Raw genomic sequence first — 9,656 nt, 5'->3', positions numbered from 1 at the left:
TATCTACCCAAGGAAAGTTGGTAGCTACCTAGTGACAAACAAATAAAAGATAATCGTTTAGGTCTCCAGTAATTTTAACGAAGTACTCTGCTTCCTAAACATCTCAGCCGCCGTGATAAAATTGAATTATTAATTAATTTTCATTTGAACTAGTTCATTAATTAAGTAGTGTAATGGCAGTATAGAATGGCTCCCTTGTGCTGAGCTTGGGCAATCAAGAAACTGAACACCCCATTTTTTATTAACAACCAGGCTGTGGATAAGAATTTTACTTCTAAAATTTCATAGGGCTACTTAAGTGCATATATCCCTAAGCAAAATTACCGTCATAATCTTTTATAACTTTTTTACATAAATCCTATTATGTACAAAAAATATTATATTATTTATTTTTAAGTATAAATAAGGGGTAAAGCTAACTTTCCACTAAATATAATTATTATATTTGTAGCCAAGCAGGTACCCTAATGTCTTCGTTCAATTTTGTGCATCACACTTCACCATTCCCGCTTCGCCGTTCGTTCGTTACGCGGTTTGCGTTCGCTCGCCGGCGGCCGACGCCATATTGGTTTGAACTACAGGGCTGTATAGGTGTGTGACGATGGCGCGCTCCGTGAAGTGACGGACAGTTAACGATGAAACAAACTTTTTTGTCTAACAGTTTCATAGTGTTTTTATATATTTTAATTCGTAATAATAGTGACGTGCATATTTAAAATAGTTTTATTTTATAAAGCAGGTACAATAATCTTAGGTCGATCGAGACTTCGGCGGGTTGAAATGCAAACATTCCATAAAGAATGTTGAACTTAGCTTTTTTTGTTCGGTGCCGCTTTTCAATACATTTTGAGTATTTTTATTTTTTTAGACCAATGTAAACTGTCTTCTCGGACCTGAGATTGGTACTTTGAGTGTACCTAGTGTTATTGTTGTGTTGTAAAATTTTGTGTTCTCGAAGTCAGCATTTCTTAAGCGCGGATTACCGAAACATTCAAGGTAAGAGTTAACTTGCTTTATAATTTTTATGACTTAATGTTATGCAAATTACATTTATAATTTTCTTAAATTATTATATAATCATAAGATAAAATAGTTTTGTTTTTAATAACATTTATTAACATTCTAATCAAAATGCTACATTGACAAAGTATATAATATATATATTAAAAAATTAATACGCGTATATAGTTTTTAAAATTAGTATATTTTAATTTATGTATATATTTTATTTACACTACGAAATATTTAATAATTGCAATATCACGTAATTAATTAATAATATTATTGAGGCATTAAAAATATTTATAGTAAATATTATCTAAAATCAATGAAACTGTATAATCGCACCAAAATTATGTTAAGTCACACTTCACAGGGCTTATGTACCTTTATTAAGTAAATGAGATGCTCTTGTGTATGTTTTCATCATAGTCTTGAAACAGGCATACTTATTTCTTTAGAACTGAGTTTTGTTGGGCGTGTCTACAAAAACTAACAACTATTTTTCTATTAATTAAATTTGTCCGGTTGTGATTTGGACTGTCTCCTATTACAACCAGTCTGACACCCTTACAGCGTGTTTCACAGTTCGATTATGGTTTACCAAGTTGTTGAACGACAAAAAAACACGTATTCGTAAATCTCACGTATGTCTAAACTAGTTTTTTTCATTCTTAGGTGTGCTGGATAAAGTCTCTTAAAGTAATAAACATGCCAATCATACTTAGTTGTCTTTTGAAATTATTTTATATGTATTTTATTTCTGATACATATAATAAGTATTAAATAAATATGAGAAAAAGTTGAATATAATTGAATGAATGAATGATTTAACATTCCTATACAAGATAGGGAAAGTGAAGTATTCATTCTATCCACATTATTGCATTTTTTCGCCGACATTTCATCATTTCATCCGAAACAAAACACATCAATTAAACACGTGCTCTCTAGCGAACGCGTAAAAAGTTTGAGAGATAATTGACACTGACCAATGCGTGTTTTGTAGCTTATTATATTATATACTTAAAACATGAACTGTTTTAGTATTGGTTTCACGCTTCACACGAGTCCATTTACTGGATCAACTGCCAAATCGAAAGCGGTTTAAACCGGCTGAATTTGTTGCTTTAATTTGATTGAAAGTGACGTATTTTTCAGTATATAAGAACTCTTCTATTCCGATCCAACGTTGACCGAACCGCGACTAGATCGATCTGTTAGTAGAATAAGAAAACGATTGCGTTTTCGATTCGATTACGATAAAGTGACAATTTTTTAGTTTAGAATTTTCACCTTGACCAATTAATGTTAATAAATTATTCTCATGTCATTCGAATTATATATACTTGCAAATTTTCAAATCAATATGACTATATAAGAAGAAGGTTTATTATTTATTATCTACTGTTTGTTGCATACAAACTATAATAATATAAAATCGGTAAGAACTGCGTCATTGAAATTTATGCCAATGTATCGGGTGAAATTGTTTTATATTCAATAAAATTTATATTATTTCCAAAGCTATACTAGATCTCAATAAAAAAAAAAACAAACAGGAACATACATACAAACACTTACTGATATTATTCCATAAAAACAGAATCGAATCCCGACAATTTGGAAACGTGGATATTTAGTCAACAAAAACACCGCATATAACAATAAATTATAATGGAAAGTTAATTAGCATTAATTTCATTTGTCATAGATTCCATAGATAGTATTTGTGTAAAACCCGTCTGGCTAGGTCATCGTTTATTCTACTGCCAAACAGCAATATTTTTGTATGTGTTTAAAGGGTAAGCGAGTTAATACACGAATTTATTACAGGTCTCATGGTTGGTTGTGTATTGATGATGTTAGGAATGGTTAATATATATCGCCTGTAAAACTATGTGAAATTATCAAAAATTATGTGTGGCCAAATATATCACAGAGTTGATACGACAAATAATTCAATGGGTATAATTAAGACGACTAAAGAATATATTAAAAGTTTCTCTTTAAAAGATAAATGTTTCGTATTTTAATGGGTTTAGAATCTAAATACAATACAATAATGTTTCAAAATAATGAATATTATAGCAGAAAATATAAACGTAAATAAATTTACGGAACATAAGCGCAAATATCTCGATTCACTTGACAGACACTTGTAGACATTAAAATAAATATTTCCTCAATTAATGAAATTCGAACAACTTTCAAAAATGTCTCATCTCATGTGAACACTATTATAGTCATCTTATAAAGGAAAATTTTGATTCGATAAGTATTATATAAAAATATATAAAGTCTTATATAAAAGTCTCATATTCGAAAATGTTCGGGAAGGAATGCAAAACACAGTCAAATGTCTTATCTTAATCCTTTAATAAGTCGACGATAGTATATAATAATCAATATAAACATATTTTAGGTGCTGTATATATACATAGGGCATATAGAGACATGATAAATAGTTAGATTAAATCACCTTATTCATTCAAAAATCAAATGCGATGTATTTGTTTATCCATCGTATCATTGAAAATGAATTTTATGAAGGTGAAAACCTTCATAAAATACCTTACAAATTACATATCTATACATACGGGTTTTCGTTCGTTCGCTGATAAAAAAAAATATAAATTTAAAGGTCAATGTGATAAGTGAAAATTTAAAAATTTAATTCTGAAAGTAATATATTACCGTTAAACTTTATAGACAAAAAGTTATTATTAAATAAAGAAACGATGTCAGTGTTTAGAAATACACGTCGCCTATCGGTTGTCCGTTTAAGCTCCGACAATTTTATTCAATTTACATGTGTAACGCTTTTACAATAGAGCAACCGATCGAATGGAGAAGACGGAATCTGTCGCGTGATTTATATCGGTTCACGGTCAGTATGGGACGGTATTAACCGGTTCGGAAGAGTCGGTACGCGATACGAAAAAAGAAGGCCCGTGGCCGTTGAATTTCGAGGCCGTAACCCAATTGGGGACCAGTCACAGGTACGTTTTGTAGTACACTTTCTCCGATGCGTGACGCGCTCAGGCTTGGACATTTCACCAGAACACCTGCTTTGTGGATGAGATTTAATGCAACGTGAATGTGTGAAATATCGAATCTATTCAAAGGCCGATTTGTAATTTCTTCGATAAAAGCTAATAAGGTGGTAGTTATTGTAAATAAAATGATATCCGATCATATTACCGTGACAATTTCTAGAGAACATTGCTTAGTTTCTACTAAGAATGTTATGCTAATGTTTATTGATCAAATGTATTGCGGTCAAAATAATAGTTAACGGACGCAGACGTTGATAATAATTAAGTATTCAGAGATTATACTTAATAAGATATCTTAAAGTTTGAAACGCTTCAAGTAGGTTTGGCGATAAATAATAGACAACGATAATGTTGGCAGCATTGACCTCAAAATTGCAACTTGCTTCCAATTTTTATGATTTAATGTTTAAAAAAAAAAGAAATAAAATGTAAACGTAAAATTACTCACGGTTTGCGAGAAACATTAAGATAATGACCGGCAATCATTGGAAGTGATAGCAGATATGCCCGCAAGAAGTTGTTTGTCGGGTTTAGAAATGAGTGTCCGCTTGAAAAAAAAAAAGTTAAATAACTCATAAATTCAAATTATTTATTACGAGTACCTTAAAATAGGCAGCGGTATCGTTCGCAATTTATTCTACCGCGAAGCCTTACTATTTGCAAGAAGCTTCTCTTGTGTATGTTTTCATTATTTAGTCATGAGACGCAGCTAAGCATTTATATAAATGCTTCGCTTTTGCGAATATTTATAGTAATCGGCTTTATCTTAAATTTATTTTTGGTCTAACAGACGATTTCCATACCAGTAATTAGTTAACTAGTGCTATTACATAAGAGACGTAATATAACATGGTTGATGGATGAAGAAAATACGAGATTTTTCACCATCTCAGAAATTAAATGTGAACATCAAATACCAAGTCAAGATTTTGGGAATAAAAAACAAAATTATATTATAAAAACAAAATTCCTTGCAATTGTTAAGATGTCATGTAGTCATTATTTTGAAGATTACATCTCGTTAAATGTCTATTATGGAAATAATTCATCAAAAAACAATGACAGTCACGTCATGTATTGATCAATTTAAGTCTTTACATAGAAATACTGTGAGACCATCGACGATGTTACAATCTATGACTCAGAATCATTAGTATGGAAATTTTTACTATACATGAACATACTATTTTTCATGCTTTTAAAGTTCTATCGCGAGTTAAAGTTAATTTGTTATTTTTTACCGCTCATTGTATTCGAAATTTCGTTACGTCATCCATTTAATTTAACTAATTTTCGACATTAATTTTGACTTACGTTAAATTATTAACTTTTGATATATAAATATTATTATTTCTAAACGCCGTAACGTTAAGTGTTCATAGATCGCAAACAATGCCTTGAGTTTTGTTCACACTTATACGTTAGAAAGGATAAAGCAAAACAAGAAAGCAAATTATTCGTCGTAAACGGAAACATCTGGTCGTATTGTCTTGAATATTTCTATTTTGAAGATTCCTTGCCCCTATCGTCGTGTTATCTTTTCAGGAAACCCTAAAACGTGTGATGATTTTCAACTGCTAATCATTTTAAAACACTACGTTGATAGTGAAGGAATTTCTTACAAATACTTATTATATTTAAAATATAACACGCACTATCTATTATATATATATATAATAGATAGTGCGCATTGTTCACAAGTTTTGTGGCATATTACCGCAACCACATCCGTCTTCATTTATTTTCGAGTGAGAATAATTTTCTGAATTTTACAATTGTTATTACAATAGATATTCCAAAAGAGGTTTTTTGAAATAAATCCTAAAATTTAGTAAGTATAAATATGTCTATAGATTTCATTGAGTATATGATTATTATTGAATGAAAAATAGCTTAATATGTTAACATTATTTGCATCGTTTTTATTTAAAGAAGACACGTGTTTTTGGTTTCCACCACGTGCTAATAGTATTGATAGAAATTCCATTAATCGGTTAATACGGTCGAGAATAAGGGTCGAAGTATGTCAAATTGGCCCAGTGGTAAGAACGCGTGAATCTTAACCGATGAACGTGGGTTCAAACCCGGGCAAGCACCTCTGAATTTTCATGTGCTTAATTTCTGTTTATAATTCATCTCGTGCTTTTCGTTGATGGAAAACATCGTGAGGAAACCTGCATGTGTCTAATTTCATCGAAATTCTGCCACATGTGTATTCCACCAATCCGCATTCGAGCAGCGTGGTGGAATAAGCTCTAAACCTTCTCCTCAAAAAGGGAGAGGAGGCCTTAGCCCAGCAATGGGACATTTACAGGTTGTTACTGTTACTGTTTTGGTTAATACGGTACACATTAAAGAAGGTTCTAGTTTACTTCGCCAGAAAACGCCGACTTATAACGTTTTTATTATTACAACCGTTTTAAATATTAGAGTAAAAATGCATCTGTCACGTGTTCTAATAAACTCGACGGCTTTTATTAATGCATCCTGTTGTGCATGCAAACTCGATTCACAATTGAATGTAGAACAATCCCTAGGTTTTGAATTTCAAACGGAAATATTTCATTCATTGCTATTTGCATACGGTGTGTACTATTACTTAGCTGAATAATAAAACAATAGAAAATCAATTGTTTATAAACAAATCCGTTTATTAATTAATTATTCGTGCGGTAAGTTCTAGGTAAAGTTATTGAACCCCTTGTCTTTGTCTGGTTAAGGTATGACTGTTGACGTGATAAATTATTATAAGAATGTATATTATCAAGTAAATAAAGCGCTATGTAATTGCAATGCAACCAGTATGTGAAACTTTTTTGACGAGCCGGTTGGCGTGGTTGGTAGATACTTGCCTTTCAAGCCGAAGGTTGTGGATTCGATTCCCACCCAGTACAGACATTTGTGTGCATGAACATGTCTGTTTGTCTTGAGTCTGGGTGTAATTATCTATATAAGTATATAGTATATTTCCAAAAAAAAGTAGTATATTTAGTATATCAGTTTTCTGGTTTCCATAGCACAAGTTTCGTACAAGCTTAATTTGGGATCAGATGGCCGTGTGTGAAAAATGTCCCAGGACATTATTATTATTATTATTAATTGAGTCCATTTGAAGGTGCAACAATGTGAAATAAATATGTTATATAAGTTTAATTTATGAATTAAATGATTCAACTGTATCGTTATATATATGTATATGCCATGGAATAAATTTATTTATTTGTATTACATCCATTTGCCGCTTAAGAATTAAGGCAGAAATATATATGTATACACAATATGTTTCAAAACATTGATCTAAAAAAAATATCAGGCCGATATAAACGTTGTTTAGTGGGTGTACTGTTAAATAATGATTTCTTTCTTTCTATCATCATTGATTTAACCTTCGCAAGAAGAAGACACAGTATACTGGTGGTAGAGCTTTGTGCAGGCTCGTCTAGGTAGATACCACCCACTGATCAGATATTCTACCGCAAATCAGCAGTACTTGGTATTGTTGTGTTACGGTTTAAAGGGTGAGTGAGCCAGTATAATTACAGGCACAAGGGACATAAGATCTTTGTTCCCAAAGTCGGTGGCGCATTGGTGATGTAAGCGATGGTTAACATTTCTTCAATGCCAATGTCTATGGGCGTTGGTGACCACTTACCATCAGATGGCCCATTTGCTCGTCCGCCTTCCTATTCTATAAAAAAAAAGTATTGTTTAATTAATCAACCCTAAACGACTTACAGGCAACATTATTTCATAGATTATAAAAATCTATTAAAGAGAGTATTATTTTATTTTCATATATGATATACAACATATAATTGTAAATAATTAATACATATATGTTAAGAATAAAATAATTTGTGCTGAGTATCTTGTTGATTCTTCAAGATATATTCCGAACCAACTTTGTAACTCAGCCATTTATTAATTTTATAAAATGTCAATTTGGAATGTCTTTAAAGAGCCTCCTTGAATAAAAATATGCAATGATCTATTCAAAGCATTGGAATGGCAAAAATAAACGAAACCATTTTTACAAAGCCAATATTTTTTACAAGCAAGTGTTCAAGAAGTTTTCGACCCTTCGAGATGAATAGAAGTGGGTTTACCAAATGACAAAATGTGTTCACATACCATCGTTTAACTAATGAACAATACTTTTTTTCTATCCTTTTCATACATTTGTATGCGTCGAATTTCGTTCTTAATTTATCGCCATGTCATTGAACAAATGGAATTTCCTACACGAATGCAAAGATAATTTGTAATGGTTTGAACTGAAATAAAATATGTTATCGTTTTATTTATTTGCTCAGATGGTACGTTGAGACGTGTGACGTTGGCAAAGACGCAAGGAATGCGATAGGAAAGTGGAATTTACTAAAGTGCTTGTTAAGAGTAAAACATGTTTCTTATTGTATGTCACTAATGGACTTGATTAATTTTTTTAAGTTCACGCATCGCGCTGTCTAAGTATTTTGTGAAAAAGTACGTACGTGTATCGTCAATGTTATATGATATGATCAAATTTATTAATGTTTCGTGAACTGATATATAGTTCTTATTTAATTCATAATTTGGTTATATTGGCGTATACAGTGCATTATAATCAAACTATCTAGTTCATGATAAAAAGATAAAACAACTAAATAAAATTCTCATTAATTTAGTCTGAAAGTAAGATACAAAAAATATGTTAAATTGATTATTTTATTGCATTTTCTCTCAAATGTACCTCATCGCTATAATAGCTTTATGGTTGGCCTTCCTACAGTTGATAACGATATAAGTGAATTTAATACAACTAGGTCAATGTATTAAGTTATGTATATGTAAATTGTTTTATATGTAACTTATTAAATTGACTAGCAAATTGATGATGGTGTTTCCAGACCCCTGACTCAATGCTGGCTAGCGAACTAGGTGTTTAAATAAAGTAAGCATAAATGTGTGAAATACAGGTGCACTATAATCTTACTCTTGTAATCTAAGGAGACGGCGGCGATGTGACTACCTTAGAGAGTTCAGTCGCGAGATCAACGGCTTTACGTGCTTTCCGAGACCAGTCTCCGTATACACTTCCAAACTCTGGACTGTTACTGAGAATTAATTTACAGAACTGCCCAAAAAAAAGACCCAGGTCCCAGGCATCTACAGCTTATAATGTACTCCAGACCGATTTCGGCCACGGCAGCCAATCTCAAGGCTGCGCAGTTGGCTAATCTCAGCCAACTGCAGGAGTGTACACACTTCCAACTTCCAGACTCCGGACTGCTACTGAGAATTTTCGGACCGAAAAACCCAATAACTGGTAATTGTACCCAGGACCTCCGGGTCTGCAGCCTTACATCAAGCCACTAGACCAACGAGGCAGTCAGCTTAGAAGCTATCCACTTAACAAACGGCAGTACATAAACAATACTCATAATTGGACACTGATTACTGACAGATAAATTCCATACAATAATAGCTTTAATAAGCGCATAAAGAAACAAATTCTTCGGTTCGTAGATCAATATCTGTCATAATGGATTGCGAAACGAATTTCCATCAGATAGTGGGACGCGAGGTCGGATCCAGTTGTCGTTTACTTACCAACTT

The 9,656-nt window shown here is 32.1% G+C and overlaps 1 protein-coding gene across 1 annotated transcript in view; it reads left to right on the top strand.

Annotated features, from left to right (window-relative positions):
- Positions 1–554: 554 nt before the first annotated feature.
- The window catches only part of LOC126777148 (uncharacterized), a 54,768-nt gene continuing 45,666 nt past the window's right edge, over positions 555–9,656 (top strand). Inside the window, exon 1 of the mRNA XM_050500065.1 lies at positions 555–996. The gene's annotated coding sequence lies outside the window, so the exon portion shown is untranslated. The remainder of the gene's footprint in view (positions 997–9,656) is intronic.

The sequence above is a fragment of the Nymphalis io genome, chromosome 2 (genome assembly GCF_905147045.1).
Source record: "Nymphalis io chromosome 2, ilAglIoxx1.1, whole genome shotgun sequence".
NCBI classification, from domain to species: Eukaryota; Metazoa; Arthropoda; class Insecta; order Lepidoptera; family Nymphalidae; genus Nymphalis; species Nymphalis io.
Note: the sequence above shows the minus strand (reverse complement) of the source record. Positions and strands in the feature narration are given on the sequence as shown.